This window comes from Arachis hypogaea, chromosome 10, assembly GCF_003086295.3.
Source record: "Arachis hypogaea cultivar Tifrunner chromosome 10, arahy.Tifrunner.gnm2.J5K5, whole genome shotgun sequence".
In the NCBI taxonomy this organism is placed as follows: Eukaryota; Viridiplantae; Streptophyta; class Magnoliopsida; order Fabales; family Fabaceae; genus Arachis; species Arachis hypogaea.
In genome coordinates this window covers 59,109,783-59,127,977 of record NC_092045.1, presented here as the reverse complement: position 1 = coordinate 59,127,977, position 18,195 = coordinate 59,109,783, and the positions used below count along the sequence as shown (strand labels likewise).

General features: G+C 35.5%; 1 non-coding gene across 1 annotated transcript; it reads right to left on the bottom strand.

Moving 5' to 3' along the window:
* Positions 1-3,800: 3,800 nt before the first annotated feature.
* Positions 3,801-3,904, bottom strand: LOC112719216 (small nucleolar RNA R71). The gene has a single exon (XR_003161527.1). It is a non-coding gene; the product is annotated as a small nucleolar RNA R71 (small nucleolar RNA).
* Positions 3,905-18,195: the final 14,291 nt, after the last annotated feature.

The following is an 18,195-nucleotide window of genomic DNA, read 5'->3' as shown; positions in this document are numbered from 1 at the left end:
ACATCTCTTTAAATACTTATATTTGTTCTTGTCATCTCCTTCCCACTCGGAGTTCTCCATACAAATATCTCTAGCAATCTCATCATAATCCTGATCTTCATTCAATCTTTGTTGGTATCCCGGTTCACTAAAGCGGACTGACTTTAGTCCCAAGACTTTCTTGATTGCATCCGAGCTAAAGTCTACTTCCACTCCCCGCACATAGCTCTTATACGTTGGGGGCTCACGCATGTCAAGCCTTGGGATATTTGCATAAAACTCTCTTATAATATTGGCATTGATTCGGGTGGCTGGTGATGCAAGTTCCTCCCACCTCCTCTTTTGAATTTTGTTCTTCATTTCTTGGCATCCATCATCCGGTAATAAGAATGGAATTTCAGGATAGATCTTTTTCTCGTTCATCCATTCAATTTGCATTTGATGGTATGAGGATTTGAATCTCCATCGGTCATATTCAGGGGTGCTCTCCTCCACCACAGGCTCTTTTCCTTTTTTCGTTTGGTTCTTGAGGAAGAGGCCATGATCACTTGATCGATTGAGCTTCTTGAAGTTAGAAGGAGTGAAGTGTGTTGAAGATTTTGATGTGTGTATGGAGCAAGAGAAATTTCGAGGCTGAGCTTATTATGTTGAGAAGTGATGAAGGGAATGAAGTTTAAAAGGTTGGAGTGCAAGGATTCGGTCATATGCATGGCTTGAAGGTGGTGTGTTATTTAAATGAACAATGAAGGGCTAGAATGCAATTAGATACTATGTGAATCAAAGGTGTGCATGTAAGGAAGAATGAAGACAAAGCTTGTGATGCCAAGGCATCTTAGGCTAGTTTCACTAGCATTTTTCTGTTAGTTTTAGTTGTTTTATGCATTTTCTTGAGCTTAAAGTAACCAAAAATGGTTAAATGAATAACAAAGCAATAAACCATCCAAACAGTATGATTTTCATGCAAATTCTATGAGTTTTTAGTTATATTACTTGAATGCTATGAATGGAAGAATTCTCATGAAATTTTGCAAGACTTTGATGCAGTTGTTTGGATGATTTCAGGGAAGAAGAGGCTAGGCAAGGAAGCAACAAAATCAATAAAGGAAGCTTGAATATCACATGTGGAGTTTAAGTTCCAGTTTAAGCTTAAACTGGAACTTAAACTGCCAAACCATATAATACTGGGAAGTGGCGTTTAAGCTCCAGTTTAAGCTTAAACTGGAGCTTAAACGCCAAAATCATGAAAGCTGAGGAATGCTGAAACTGGCGTTTAACCTCCAGTTTAACCTTAAACTGGAAGTTAAACGCCAGAATGAGAATTGCACCAGGGAGCATTTCCACGTTTAAGCTCCAGTTTAACCTTAAACTGGAGCTTAAACGTGTTCGACCCAATTTCTCCTCCAGGGTTGCTTTCTTCATTTCCACGTTTAAGCTTCAGTTTAACCTTAAATTGAAGCTTAAACGTGTTCGACCATTCCACCCTCCAGGATTGCTTTCTTCCATTTCCACGTTTAAGCTTCACTTTAACCTTAAACTGAAGCTTAAACGTGTTCGACCATTCCACCCTCCAGGATTGCTTTCTTCCATTTCCACGTTTAAGCTTCAGTTTAACCTTAAACTGAAGCTTAAACGTGTTCGACCATTCCACACTCCGTAGTTGCTTTCTTCCATTTCCACGTTTAAGCTTCAGTTTAACCTTAAACTGAAGCTTAAACTACAACTTAAACGCCACTATTGAAAAGGTTTCTGGGCCAAAGATATTGTAGTTTAAGTTAGCATTTGAGCACAAACATTAACTTAAACGTACTCTGGTATGAAACCCAATTGAATATCATGGTTTATGGGATTGGGCCTGAAGAATTGATGAGTCTGGAGTTTCAATTTGTTGAGTCATGTGTCATTACTTGTTTATCACTAAGTTGGCTCAATGAATGTTACAGAATTGGATCAGCAGCCTCATCAGGATTATGGATCATAAACCCAAAGCAAAAGGAAATCAGGGAAAGGCCTCAAAGCCCAAGAAACACAACAGAAGCTCAATTTAGAAAGTGTATAAATAGGATAGAATTTAAGTTAGAAGGGACTTTTTACTTTTGATCATTTTTCTAGTTTTCATACTTTGTGTAATTGAATTCAGAGCTATGACTCACTAAACCCCTTTCATTGGGTTAGGGAGCTCTATTGTAATTCAATGAATCAATAATAGTTTTTATCTTCTTCTTCAATCTTTTCTCTTGAATTTTGTTAGAAAGCTTCTCGATCTAATTCCATTGGTTAGTTGTCTTGGGAAAGAAACTATCCATAATTGGAATCCTTCGGAACCTTGGGAAAAGAATGGAGGATTCATGCTAGAGAAGCTTTCTCACAGTGAATTGGATTGGGGTTTGGATGGATATTGTGACATGTAATCCTACCAAATTGTGGTTCATGAAACTGTGTGGTATAATCAGTGATCGAGCATCATCTCTTCTTATGAACATTTAAACCAAGGGATTGGGAATTTGTTTGTTTTTAGAGAGAATTGGTGAGCCAAGGGATTGGGATCCAATCATATAAGATTGCCAAGCAAAATTCAATGAATGCATTGGTTGAGGAAGGGATAAAAATGTTTTGATTCGGAGATCTCAATATCTCCTGAAACCCAATGAATTCCCCATTTCTGATCTACCACTTTCTCTTTACATTCTGCAATTAAATTCATGCAATCACCCCGATCCCTTTTTAATTTCAGCAATTTAGCTTCTCGCTCTTTAATTCATGCAATTTAACATTCCGCAATTCTCATCTAAATCTTGATTCCGCTCAACTAGAACACACTTCTAATCCGAATTTCTCACTCAACCAATCCTTGTGGGATTCGACCTCACTCTATTGTGAGTTTTTACTTGACGATAACCGGTGCACTTGCCGGAAGGAATTTTTGCCGATCGTGCAATTTCTTAAAATCGAGCTATCAAGTTTATGGCGCCGTTGCCGGGGATTGGTTTTCGATTGACAATTCTCAAATTGGAAGTTAACTAGATTGAGCATTTTTCTTGTTTTGTTAATTCAGTTCAAGTTACTTGTTGAATTTTAATTTCTGCACTCTGTTACTTGCTTTCTTTCTTTATGCCTTTAAATTCAAGCAACTGACTCACTGACTCACTAATTATTTGAATTAATTCTTCAACTGCTCTAACCATACTCTTCAATTAACCAAGAGTATTTCACTTGTTTGTTGCCTGTGCTGTGTTCTTGTATGACAGGTAGGAGAGGAGAGACATCAACCCCTCCATATACCGAACCAGAGAGGACCCTTCATAAACTTAGAAGGGAAGTAAGAGGGAAGAGAGTACTGAGAGAAGAAGAATCTGAAGGAGAATCTGAGGACAATTTTGAGGAAGCTCTAGATCTCAACATGGATAGAGAAGTTCACAACCATGAGAGAGCTGATGGAAACAATGCCATTCCCGAGAGGAGGGTTCTTGGTTCATACATAAACCCAACCTCTGGGAATTGTGGTAGCAGCATTCAGAAACCACCCATTCAGGCCAACAATTTTGAACTCAAACCACAGCTAATATCATGGTGGAGGATCATTGTTCATTTGGTGGGAGTGCTAATGAAGACCCAAACAACATCTCACAAAATTCCTGAGAATTTGCGACACTGTGAAGTCCAATGGAGTCCAGGAAGATGCCTATAAACTGCTCTTGTTCCCATTTTCACTTAGGGACAAGGCAGCTAAGTGGCTGGAATCATTCCCAAGGGGGAGCCTAACAACCTGGGATGAGGTGGAAAGCAAGTTTTTGGCACGTTTCTACCCCCCACAAAAGGTCAATAGGCTTCGATCTGAGGTTCAAACTTTTAGACAACAAGATGGTGAAACTCTCTACGAGGCATGGGAGAGGTTCAAGGATTTGACAAGGAAATGCCCACCAGACATGTTCCATGACTGGGTGCAATTGCATATTTTCTATGATGGACTTTCTTATGAATCAAGGAAGGCTGTAGACCATTCATCAGGAGGTTCATTGAACAGGAAAAAGACTGTGGAAGAAGCCATTGAAGTGATTGAGACAGTGGCTGAGAATGAGTACTACTATGCTTCAGAGAGACACAACACTAAGGGAGTCATGGAGCTGAACCATGTTGATACAATTTTAGCTCAAAACAAGGTGTTTGCCAAGCAACTAGCAGAGCTCACCAGGAACTTAAAAACAAATCAAGTGGCTGCAATACACACACAAGATCAAGAGGAAGTAAGCACTGAAGGAGGTGATTGGGAAGAGGCCAACTATGTGGGAAATCAACAAAGGCAACCATATGATCCACATTCCAACACTTACAACCCAGGCTGGAAAAACCACCCAAACTTTGGGTGGGGAAACCAGCAAACCCAACCACAAAACCACAAACCTTACAACCTCAACCAACATAACAATTCCACATACCAAAACTCCAACCAAAGATCATACCAAGCCACACAAAACACTTACTCCCAACCACCATATCATGGCCAAAATAATCAACTTGCCCAACCTAATCCGAATCAACAATTTCAAGATCAATTAAACAGGATAGAAGGAATGCTAGCAAACATGGGTCAGGACATAAGTGAGTTGAAAAGCTTTAGGGATGATGTGAGATCTACCTTAAGGAACCATGGTGAAAAACTCAAGAGGATGGAGTCTCGAGTAGGAGAGCTATCTCAACAGGCCCCCAAGTCAACTGCAGTGTTCCCTAGTGACACAGAAAAGAATCCTAAAGGGGAACAAAAGGGAGTGAGATGGGAAGAATGCAAGGCCATCACCATATTGAAGGAAGTCTCAGAAGAAGAAGGAATCAGACCCTCAGAACAGGAGCTAGAAATCTTGAAGGAAGGTGTGGAAGAAGCTAAGTAGGAAAGCGAAACTGAGCAAGCCAAGGAACTGCAAAATAAAGGCATGCTGGAAACATACCAACCAAAAGCACCATTTCCTCAAAGGTTAGGAGGAGGTGAAAAAGGGAAAACATATTCAAGGTTTTTAGAGACATTTAAGTCTCTCCATATCAATATTCCCTTTCTTGAGATTCTCCAGCAGATGCCTACACATATCAAGTATTTGAAGGAATTGCTGAGCAAGAAAAGAGTTTTGAAGGGAGGACAAATTGTAATAATGAACAAAGAATGCAGTGCCCTCATCAAGAAGGACATAGTCTCTAAGAAAACAGACCCAGGAAGTTTTCATATCCCCTGCATCATAGGGGAAACAAAAATTGGCAGAGGATTCTGTGATCTAGGAGCTAGCATAAATGTGATGCCTCTGACTCTTATGAAGAGGCTACAACTGAATGAGGTGAGATCCACTGATGTAATCATACAACTGGCTGACAAAACTCAAAAGCAAGCTGAAGGGGTAGTTGAGAATGTGCTGGTGAAAGTGGGAAATTATTTCTTCCCCACAGACTTTGTCATTTTGGACATGGAGGAAAGCTACCTACACCCTATCATTCTGGGAAGGCCATTTCTAGCCACTGCTAGAGCGCTCATAGATGTAGAACAAGGAGAGCTAATTTTGAGAATACATGATGAACAACTCATTTTCCATGTTTTCAAACCTGCATCTGAGCCTGAACCAGAACCTGAAAAGCCTAAGGATGATAGTAGCCATCTGTGTTTGGAGGAAAGCAATCCAGCAGCTGAAGCTCTGAAACAGTCCTTGGAAGGCAAACAAGAATTGCAAGAGTTAAAGCCACAAGAATCAATAGAAACAGATCAGAAGGATCCTCCTGGCATAAGGGTCAATGAAGAAATCCTCAAGAGAGAGGGAAGAATTGTAAAGAAATTGCCAAGAGGGTGGAGAAACAAGAAAATTCCCACTGAAGGTTTCTCTCTGGGAGATAAAGTGATATCAAGTCATTATCTGCCAATCCCACCTGGCCTCAAACCCATTCCTTCCTAGCTCCCTCAAGTGTTCACAATCAGGAAAGTTCTTTCTATGGAACATTTGGAAATCATGAAGGAATCAAATGGGGACGTTTTCATGGTGAGAGGAGAGGACATCAAGCACTACAATCCACCCTAACAAGGGACAACCGTCAAGCTAGTGACGTTAAAGAAGCGCTTCATGGGAGGCAACCCATGTTTTAGTATCCTTACTCTTTATTGTTTTGCTCTGCATCTAATAAAGCATGGTTTCTTATGCATGAACTTGAATCCTCAGGACAACTGTTGATAAGGTGCACTAAACATTGCATGTAAAATACAATTGGTCTCTAACTTTGGTGTGCCTAAAGGCACCCCCAAATCTTATTCAAATTGTATTCAATCCTTCGTTCAAGGTGCACAACCAAACATTAAGTTTGGTGTTCCTCTTTGAACACAGTTAATGAAAAGCAAGAAGTTCCTCTGGATTTAGAATTTCATGACAAGTATACCATTTGCATGTTTTAATACTTTGATTTCAATTACTTTAGGTAGTAAAATTGTTTAGGATCAAAGAGCCAAAGTGACTATGATTTATTAGAATTATGCACATTCATTAAGGACAACCAACATGGATTTCATGTCATCAGGAGACATTACCAAACACTAAGTTTGGTGTCCAGTAATAAGTGTGCACACATACAAAGGTCACGGCTATAAGCTCATGAAGTCAATCATTGATTTACAATTCAAAAAGAATGAAAAACATGTGCAAGTACTATTCATTATTCACATGGACCGAAAAAAATGATAGAAAATTTGTTTGTTTGTGCAGGTACAAAAGTAAGAATAAGAATGGATGAAAAAGACAAAGGGGGGAGGTATGGTCTTGGTCAAAAAGGGAGTTCACAAGTCTTTGAAACTAACACATGGGAAAAGGAAGTTCTGCATGAAAAGATAGCTACATGTACAACTTAATGCACCCAGAATACTTCCAAGAAAGTGAAAAGCAATTCGTCCTTCTCCCTAATTCATATATTTACCATCAAGCCATCCTTCACAAATCACCCTAGCCGTCCATTTTTCACTTGCATGCACTATAAAGAACCACTTGGGGAACGAGTTCCACACCACCAAATCTCCTTCTTGCACATATTCTTTCATCATAGCATAACTATCTCTTGCCGAAAACAACCTCACCACACTTCTAACAACACTTTCTTACTTCACCTTATCAAATTTAGCTTGTCACTTGCCAAAACTAAAGAACCAATGGAAGCCTCATCTAGCCACAAAAGAAGAAAAGACAAGCAGCCAATGGAGGAGGAAAGGGAATTTGATGCATGGAAATACAAATCAGTTTTCCATGAGATTCAGGCCGAATGGATGAGACCTAAAATGATACTAGCTGAGGTTCCCTTTGACCTTGAAAAGGATGCGTTCCCAAGTGTTTGGGAGAAGATCAAAAAGAGGAAGTGGGAGCTCCTGACTAAGCCAATCACTAAAATCAACATCAACCTGGTGAAGGAGTTTTATGAAAATGCAATGAGGGAGGATCCAACCGTGGAACCCACATACAAAAGCTATGTGAGAGGGGTGGAAGTTGATTTCAGCCCCAAGGCAATCATGAAAACTCTTGGCCTGAAAAACATACGTTTCAGCCAAGCAAGTTATGAGGATAGGATGATAGGAGAACCTGACTATTCGACTATTGCTGAAGACCTTTGTGCCATCAGAGCTGAATGGGTGAGAAAAACAAGATGGGCTCCAAGAGTCTTGAGAAGGGGAGACTTTTTGATCATTTTCTAGTTTTCATACTTTTTGTAATGGAATTCAGAGCTATGACTCACTAAACCCCCTTTCATTGGGTTAGGGAGCTCTATTGTAATTCAATGAATCAATAATAGTCTTTATCTTCTTCTTCAATCTTTTCTCTTGAATTTTGTTAGAAAGCTTCTCGATCTAATTCCATTGGTTAGTTGTCTTGGGAAAGAAACTATCCATAATTGGAATCCTTCGGAACCTTGGGAAAGGAATGGAGGATTCATGCTAGAGAAGCTTTCTCACAGTGAATTGGATTGGGGTTTGGATGGATATTGTGACATGTAATCCTACCAAATTGTGGTTCATGAAACTGTGTGGTATAATCAGTGATCGAGCATCATCTCTTCTTATGAACATTTAAACCAAGGGATTGGGAATTTGTTTGTTTTTAGAGAGAATTGGTGAGCCAAGGGATTGGGATCCAATCATATAAGATTGCCAAGCAAAATTCAATGAATGCATTGGTTGAGGAAGGGATAAAAATGTTTTGATTCGGAGATCTCAATATCTCTTGAAACCCAATGAATTTCCCATTTCTGATCTACACTTTCTCTTTACATTCTGCAATTAAATTCATGCAATCACCCCGATCCCTTTTTAATTTCAGCAATTTAGTTTCTCGCTCTTTAATTCATGCAATTTAACATTCCGCAATTCTCATCTAAATCTTGAGTCCGCTCAACTAGAACACACTTCTAATCCGAATTTCTCACTCAACCAATCCTTGTGGGATTCGACCTCACTCTATTGTGAGTTTTTACTTGACGATAACCGGTGCACTTGCCGGAAGAAATTTTTGCCGATCGTGCAATTTCCTAAAATCGTAGCATCAGCTTGCTTCATCAATTGTCTTTGCCGTGATCTTCTCAGGGAGTGGCAGATTCTCTTTTTGATGCATGTGATGAGATTTTGTCCTCATGCTATGCTTTCCTTTGTCTTGTCTCTTTCATTGAAGATTCTTTGACTTCCTAGTCATCACAACAAGACAACATACATTAGCTTCATCCAACCGTGACTAGAGTGTTTCTTTTATTACTATTATACTAATCATCAATTCTTATACTCATTTGAACCGTGACTCTCCTTGGAGGACACCAAACTTAATGTTTGGTCATAAAGAAAATTGTGTCCCTTCCTCCAATTAGTGAAATCCCAATGTCACATTCAGTTAAATGTTTATAAGAATTGTTTTCATCACACTTTTCTTTTCCCCCTTTTTTTCATGAAGGATCAATTGTGTCCCTAAATTGGTGCATCAAAATTTGATGAACACCAAACTTGGTTCATGTCAAAGGGTACATTACAATTGCTACCTTCATTACCGAAAGAGAATAAGATTTTGGAAAATAATAATTGTATGATTATTGATGCATGAATTTCCAATTTTCATGAAGCTATGTAGACACCAAACTTAGTGTTTGGCCATATGCTTTAGCATGTAAAACGGAATTTATTTGTAACATTGGTTTAGTGTGCTTGAAGGCACACCAAACTTAGAATTCCCAGCATATGTTTCAAATCAGTATATGCAGTCAATGGATATGTTCATGAAAAGAGAAAAGAATTCATGCTCAAATGCTCATAACTTATTGAATTTTAAAAATGACATGAATCTTAAATCATGGGTTGCCTCCCATGGAGCGCTCTTTTATTGTCATTAGCTTGACATTGAGGCTTTCTTTTATGGTGGTTGGTACTTGTAGAGCCTCAATTTGTCTCCCCTGACTGTGATCCTCTTCTTTGTTCTCTGGTGTTCAATTTCAGCATACTCTAATGAGAGTATGTTGTTGACAGTGTAGTAGTCCTCAGTTTGTTGGTTTGCCCCCAGCTGTTGATATATCAGTTGCACTTTGTCACCTTTGGAAAGCCCCTCTGTTGGGATCTTTATGTTCTTCCAATCCCTTTTTGTTTTGTTTCTGCATTTCATCTTTCCTTTTGTTGATCTTTCTTTTCTGGCCGTGGGCTTCACTTGGGGACCTTTCTTCTCAGTGGCTAATACTCCAATGTCCTCTTGGGCTCCTTCATCAATCTGCACAACTCTTATCTTTGGGATGTTGCCTTGACTCTCCTTGTCATTTTCTTCCTTCAACTGTGATTCTCCCTTGTCAATTTTCATATAGTCTTTCTTCTCCTTGCTAAATTGTGCCTCTGGTAATACCTTCAGAGTGACACTCTGATCATGCATCCTGAGGGTTAATTCCCCTTTCTCTACATCTATGACAGCTCTAGCAGTGGCTAAGAATGGCCTTCCTAGTATAACAGAGTCACCATCACCTTCGTTTGAATCCAGAACCACAAAATCAGCTGGGTATATAAAACTGTCCACCTTGACCAAAATATTTTCAATTACACCCCTGGGGTATACCATTGATTTATCTACCAGCTCCAGAGACATTTGTACTAATTTGACTTCATCTATATGCAGCTTTTTCACCATGGAGGATGGTATCAAATTAATACTTGCTCCGAGATCGCACATTGCTTTAGTGATGGTCAAATTCCCAATGGTGCAAGGTAACAAGAAACTCCCTGGGTCCTCAAGCTTAGGAGGAAGCCCTTTTTGAATCAAGGCTCTGCATTCCTCAGTGAGTAATACGTTTTCCTTCTCCTCCCAACTTCTTTTCTTATTGATAAGCTCCTTTAAAAATTTGGCATACAGAGGCATTTGCTCAAGTGCTTCAGCCAAGGGGATATTGATTTCCAGCTTCTTGAAGGTCTCAAGGAACTTGTGGAAATGCTGGTCCTTAACCTCTTTGTTGCATCTCTGAGGATATGGCAGTGGAGGTGTGATGCTCTTTCCTATTTGCTGCTGTCCCTGAGTCATTTCCCTTGAGCTATGTGGCTGGTTGTTCTTCTCTTTAAGTTTCTCAGTGCTTTTGTTTGGCACCACAACTTGCTCATTAGCTTTATCTGCTTTTGTTTGCTCCTCATCCTCTGTTGGTTCTTTGATGCTCCCTGTTTGCTTCTTTGTAGTGTCATTGTTGCTCACCAACGTTCTCCCACTCCTTAATTGTATTGCCTTGCATTCCTCCTTGGGATTTGGGATTGTGTCACTGGGCAGTGAGCTTGAAGGTCTCTCAACAGAAATTTGCTTGGAGAGTTGCCCAATCTGCCTCTCTAGGCTTTTTAGTGATGCTTCATGGTTTTTGTTTGTTATTTCCTGGTGTTTCATCATTTTGTCTATCAAGGTCTCCAAGTTGGTGAGTCTTTGGGGTTCAGGTGGTGCTTATGGTGGGTTGTGAACCGTGGATGGTGGATGATAAGCATTTTGGTTGGTAGGTTGGTTAGTGGGTTGGTACTGGTTGAGATTGGGGTAGTTGTTTTGAGGTTTTCTATACGTGTTTTGGTTAATTTGCTGCTGGTTGAAATTTTGGTTGTTTCTTGGGTTGTTTTGGTTTGAGTTCCTCTGCCATGGTTGTTGGTTTTGGTTGTGAGTGTCTCCCCATCTGAGGTTGGGGTGATTCTTCCATGAGGGGTTGTAAGTATCACCATAGAATTCATTTTGACTTGAATGCATGTACTGGACTTGTTCTTGTTGTTGCTCCTCTTGAATTTCTTCATTTTGCCCCCATGTGGTTGATGGTTGGCTAGTGTTAACTGCTGCAACTTGGAGGCTATCAATCCTCTTGGTCATTTGCTCAAATTGTTGTTGAATTTGCTGCTGCATTAATTTGTTCTGAGCCAGGATTGAATCCACTCCTTCTAGCTCCATTACTCCTCTTCTTTGTGATGGTTGGCGGCTTCTTTGATGAGCAAAGAAATATTGGTTGTTAGCCACCATATCAATGAGTTCTTGAGCCTCCTCTGCAGTTTTCATGAGTTGCAAGGAACCTCCAGCTGAATGATCCAAAGCTTCCTGGGATTTCAATGTTAAGCCTTCATAGAAGTTTTGCAGCTTCTCCCATTCATTAAACATGGCAGGGGGCATTTTCTGACTAGAGCCTTGTACCTCTCCCATGCCTCATAAATGGGTTCAGCCTCCATTTGTGTAAATGTTTGTACCTCAGCCTTCAACCTTATAATCCTCTGAGGTGGATAAAACTTGGCAAGGAACTTGGTTACCAAATCATCCCAGTTGTTGATGTTGTCCCTTGGAAACGATTCCAACCATTGAGTGGCCTTGTCCTTGAGAGAGAATGGGAATAGCATCAGTTTGTAACTGTCAGGAGGCACACCATTAGTTTTGACAGTGTTACATATCCTCAAGAAGGTGGATAAGTGTTGGTGCGGGTCTTCAAGTGATCCTCCACCAAAAGAGCAATTGTTCTGAACCAAAGTGATGAGTTGTGGCTTAAGTTCAAAATTGTTTGCATTGACATTTGGAGCCAAAATGCTGCTTCCACAATGTCTAGGATTTGCAAAGGTATAGGAGGCCAAAACTCTCCTCTGGGGTGGGTTGTCATTGTTGTTGTCTGCTCCCCCTGGTGGATTCGTTGAATTTCCTCCATCTCTTGAAATTCTTCGTCTGATTCCTCTTCTCCAACAATATTTTTCCCTCTTTCAGCTCTTCTTAACCTTCTGAGAGTTCTTTCATCTTGTTCATGAAAATTTAGTGTGTTTCTTCTTGTACCTGACATACAAGCATAACATAAGAAACACACAAACCAGTGATACTTCAATCTACTGCTAAATTGAAGTTTTAGTTAGTTTAAGCAAAAAATCAAACAGTTAGTGGGTTAATCAAAAATTAAGAAAAAGTGCTTGATCTAAACTACCACCTCACTTAATCATTGTCAATCTAATCAATCCCCGGCAACGGCGCCAAAAACTTGATGTGTGGAAAATGATCCAACACAAAACTCACCGGCAAGTGCACCGGGTCGCATCAAGTAATAAAAACTCACGGGAGTGAGGTCGATCCCACAGGGATTGAAGGATTGAGCAATTTTAGTTTAGTGGTTGATTTAGTCAAGCAAATCAAGATTTGGTTGATTGATTGGTGATTTGCAGAATTTAAATTGCATTGAAAGTAAAGAGAACAGAAAATAAATTGTTGAATCTTAAATAACAAGAAATTAAATGGCAGAAACTTAGATTGCAAGAAATATAAATTGCAGAATCTTAAAGTGCAAGAAATGTAAAGGGGATTTGGGGATTGGATTTGCAGAATTTAAACAAGGAAGAGTAAATTGCATCAAGTAGAGAAGTAGAAGAGGGTGTGGATGAAATCAGATCTTGAAGCAGAGAAGTAAATGAACATGGAAAGCAGTAAACAGAATGTAAATTGGGAATTTAGATCTCAGGACCCAGAGACTAGAAAACCAAGTCTAGATCTCAATGCCTTCCTAGATCCAACAAGAACAATTGCAAGGGAATTGTAAATTGCAAAGAAAGTAGATGAGACGCAAGTAACAGAAATGGAAATTCAATTGCAGTGAAAATAAACAAGATCCAAGGTGAGATTGAAATAGAATTCCTTCAATTCTCCAACCCAAGATCCAAGACAGTTGTAATTGAAATTGAAGGCAATAAAACTAAGAGGAAGAGAATGGAATTCTCCTTCCCCCAAACTAAGAAATTAAAGATCACTCAATATCCAAAGCTCTCCGAAAACTATTATGAAAAACTAAAAGGAAAACTAAAAAAAAGCTCTCCGAAGAACTTGAATTCTATCCTATTTATACACTTTCTTCAAATGATCTTCAAGCCTTGAGTTGGGCCTTTGCTCTTGGTGGAATTGGGTTGAAAGAGGCCTTGGTTGATTGCTCTTGGATTTTGGAGAGGAACCAAAGTGAACCAATTGAACCGGGTTGGAGTTTTGCAAAAGTTGGAGTAAAAGTTTGAGCAAAAGTTAGGGGTCTAACTTTTGCTCCAACTTTTCATATCAGCTAGCCTCTTTTGCTGACACCAACGTTGGTGCAAAATTTAGGGGTCTAACTTTTGCTCCAACGTTGGCCCTTCCTAATGCACCTATGGCGCCAACGTTAGCCCAAAAGTTAGGGCGTTGGCGCAAACTTTTGCTCCTCCTCTTGTATTTTCATGTGCCAACGTTAGCCCAAAAGTTAGGGGGCTAACGTTGGCGCAAACTTTTGGTGGCCAGGGAGGCTTTTCTCATGCCAACGTTAGCCCAAAGTTAGGGGGCTAACGTTGGCGCAAACTTTTGGTGCCCAGGGGTGATCTTCATGTGCCAACGTTAGCCCAAAAGTTAGGGGTCTAACGTTGGCGCAAACTTTAGGTGCCCAGGGAGTGATTTTCAAGTTCTAACGTTAGCCCAAAAGTTAGGGGTCTAACTTTGAGGCTAACTTTTCACCCAAAAGTTTGTGTAAAAGTTTGAGGCTAACTTTAGGTCCAACTTTTTGCTTCCTGGTTCAATTTCACTTATTCCATTGTCCTCTCTTTACTCCTAGCTATTCCTTCTTGCTTCAACCTTTCTTCAAGCTTTCTTCACCTATCATTAATCAACCAAACACATCAAAGCTATGCTCAAAATCATGAGATATTCATTCTATCCTAATATGCAACCATTATGGCATCAAATCTCATGAAATAGCATGAATTCATACATAGTTGATTCAATCAAAGGAAGCATGAAAATCTACCCAAATTGGCTTGCTTAGAGCTCAAGAAAGTGCATAATTCAATTGAAAACAAAAGAAAAAGACTAGTGAAACTAGGCTAAGATGACTTGTCATCAAGGGGTCAGGGATGTGGGATTGCAGAAATTAAACAAGGAAAAGTAAAATTGCAACAAACGGAGAAATAGAAGATAACTTGGATTGAATCGGATCTTAGAACAGAAATGTAAATGAGATTGAAAAGCATTAAACAGGGAATGTAAAATTGGAATTCAGATCTCAGGACCCAAGAGACTAGATAACCAAGTCTAGATCTCAACGCCTTCCTAGATCCAACAAAAACAATTGCAAAGTAAATGAGGAATTGTAAATTGCAAAGAAAGTAGAAGAAGAAGCAAATAACAGAAACGGAAATTCAATTATGCAGTAAAATGAAACAGAGAGATCTTAGGATGAGATTGAAACAGAATTCCTTCAATTCTCCAACCAAAGATCCAAGACAATTGTAATTGAAATTGAAAGCAAGAAAACTGAGAGGAAGGGAATTCAATTCTCCTTCCCCGAGACTTAGAAATTAAAATTCACTCAACACCCCAAAAGCTCTCCGAAAACTCTCTATGAAAACTAAAAGGAAAGCTCTCCTAAAACTTCAAATCCTAAGCTATTTATACACTTTCTTCTAATGATCTTCAAGCCTTGAATTGGGCCTTGGCCTTGATGGAATTGGGTTGCTAGTGGCCTCTGTTGATTGCTCTTGGTGTTGGGAAGAAATCCACTTGTGAACCGGGCCATGCAACTCTCACGTTTGAGCCAGCGTTTGAGGTCAAACGTTGACTCAAACGTTGCCGTGTGAACAATTATGCAGAGCCCATTCTTGCTGTCATCCACGTTTGGCTCAACGTTTGAGGTCAAACGTGAGCTCAAACGTGGATCTCCCCCTGCCTTCTTTGTGGCTAACGTTTACCTTCCTTCAAGCCCTTTTGGTCACCTATCATCAATCAACAATTGTATTAAAGCTATGCTATAATCATGAGAGTTCTTCTTCTTCTTGATATATAAGCAATTATTGCATAAAAACTCATGAAAATGCATCAATTTATCCATGGTTGATTGAATCTAAGAAAACATGAATTTCAACCCAATTGGCTTACTTATGACTTAAGAAAGTGCATAAAACTAAATGAAAACAAAGAAAAAGACTAGTAAAACTAGCCTAAGATGACTTGTCATCACTAGTAAACAACAGATCTGTAAATTTATAATTTTTTTAATATTTAAACGAAAAAAATATTTTTTTCTAATTGTAAAAAAATAAAAAATTCCAAAAATATCTAAAAAATAAAAAAAATTAAAATTTTAAATTTTTTAAATTAATTTATTCTTAATTTGTGAACAAGTGCAGCAAAAAAGTCAACTGTCTAGGTGTAGAATTATCCGGTGAATAAAAAAATAAAAAATATTTCTAAAAAAACAAAAAATTTGAAAAAACTAAATTTTTTATTTTTGAAAATTTTAAATTATATTTTGAAATATTTTTTATTTAAATAATAAAAAAATAAAGTCCAGCAATATCTAGTAAACAACAGATCTGTAAATTTATTATTTTTAGTATTTAAAATAAAAAAAAATATTTTTTTCTAATTGTAAAAAAATAAAAAATTCTAAAAATATTCAAAAAATAAAAAAATTAAAATTTTAAATTTTTTAAATTAATTTATTCTTAATTTGTGTACAACTGCAGCAAAAAAAGTCAACTGTCTAGGTGTAGCATTATCCGGTGAATAAAAAAATAAAAAATATTTTTAAAAAATAAAAATTTTAAAAAACTAAATTTTTTATTTTTTAATTTTTAAATTATATTATTAAATTTTTTTTATTTAAATAATAAAAAAAATAAAGTCCAACAATATCTAGTAAACAACAGATCTGTAAATTTATTTTTTTTAGTATTTAAACTAAAAATATATTTTTTTCTAATTGTAAAAAAATAAAAAATTCCAAAAATATTCAAAAAATAAACAAATTAAAATTTTAAATTTTTTAAATTAATTTATTCTTAATTCGTGAACAAGTGCAGCAAAAAAAGTCAACTGTCTAGGTGTAGCGTTATCTGGTGAATAAAAAAATAAAAATATTTTTAAAAAAATTAAAAATTTAAAAAAACAAAAGTTTTTATTTTTTGAATTTTAAATTATATTATTAAATGTTTTTTATTTAACTAATAAAAAAAATAAAGTCCAGCAATATATAGTAAACAACAGATCTGTAAATTTATTTTTTTAATATTTAAACAAAAAAATATTTTTTTTCTAATTGTAAAAAATTAAAAATTGCAAAAATATCCATAAAATAAAAAATTAAAATTTTAAATTTTTTAAATTAATTTTCTCTTAATTTGTGAACAAGTGTAGTAAAAAAAAGTCAACTGTATAAGTGTAGCATTATCAGGTGAATAAAAAAATAAAAAATATTTTTAAAAAATAAAAAATTTTAAAAAACTAAATTTTTTATTTCTGAATTTTTAAATTATATTATAAAATGTTTTTTATTTAAATAATAAAAAAATAAAGTCCAGCAATATCTAGTAAACAACAGAACTGTAAATTTATTATTTTTTTAAATTTTTAAATATAAGATTATATTTTTCTAATTGTAATAAAATAAAAAATTCCAAAAAATCGAAAAAATAAAAATATTAAAATATTAAACTTTTTAAATTAATTTATTCTTAATTTGTGAACAAGTGTAGCAAAAAAAGTCAACTGATGAATAAAAAAATAAAAAATATTTTTAAAAAAATTAAAATTTTTAAAAATTAAAATTTTTAAAAATTAAATTTTTTATTTTTAAATTTTTAAATTATATTATTAAATGTTTTTTATTTAAATAATAAAAAAATAAAGTCCAACAATATCTAGTAAACAACAGATCTGTAAATTTATTTTTTTTAGTATTTAAACTAAAAAAAATATTTTTTCTAATTGTAAAAAAATAAAAAATTCCAAAAATATTCAAAAAATAAAAAAATTAAAATGTTAAATTTTTAAATTAATTTATTCTTAATTTGTGAACAAGTGCAGCAAAAAAAGTCAAATGTCTAGGTGTAGCATTATCCGGTGAATAAAAAAATAAAAAATATTTTTAAAAAATAAAAATTTTAAAAAACTAAATTTTTTATTTTTTAATTTTTAAATTATATTATTAAATATTTTTATTTAAATAATAAAAAAATAAAGTCCAACAATATCTAGTGAACAACAGATCTATAAATTTATTTTATTAATATTTAAACTAAAAAAATATTTTTTTCTAATTGTAAAAAAATAAAATATTCCAAAAATATTCAAAAAATAAAAAATAAAATTTTTAAATTTTTTAAATTAATTTATTCTTAATTCGTGAACAAATGCAGCAAAAAAAAGTCAAATGTCTAGGTGTAGCATTATCCGGTGAATAAAAAAATAAAAAATATTTTTAAAAAATAAAAATTTTAAAAAACTAAATTTTTTATTTTTTAATTTTTAAATTATATTATTAAATATTTTTATTTAAATAATAAAAAAATAAAGTCCAACAATATCTAGTAAACAACAGATCTATAAATTTATTTTATTAATATTTAAACTAAAAAATATTTTTTCTAATTGTAAAAAAATAAAATATTCCAAAAATATTCAAAAAATAAAAAATAAAATTTTTAAATTTTTTAAATTAATTTATTCTTAATTCGTGAACAAATGCAGCAAAAAAAAGTCAACTGTCTAGGTGTAGCATTATCCGGTGAATAAAAAGATAAAAAATATTTTTAGAAAAATTAAAAATTTTAAAAACAAAATTTTTATTTTTTGAATTTTTAAATTATATTATTAAATGTTTTTATTTAAATAATAAAAAAATAAAGTCCAGCAATATATAGTAAACAACAGATCTGTAAATTTATTTTTTTAATATTTAAACTAAAAAAATATTTTTTTCTAATTGTAAAAAAAT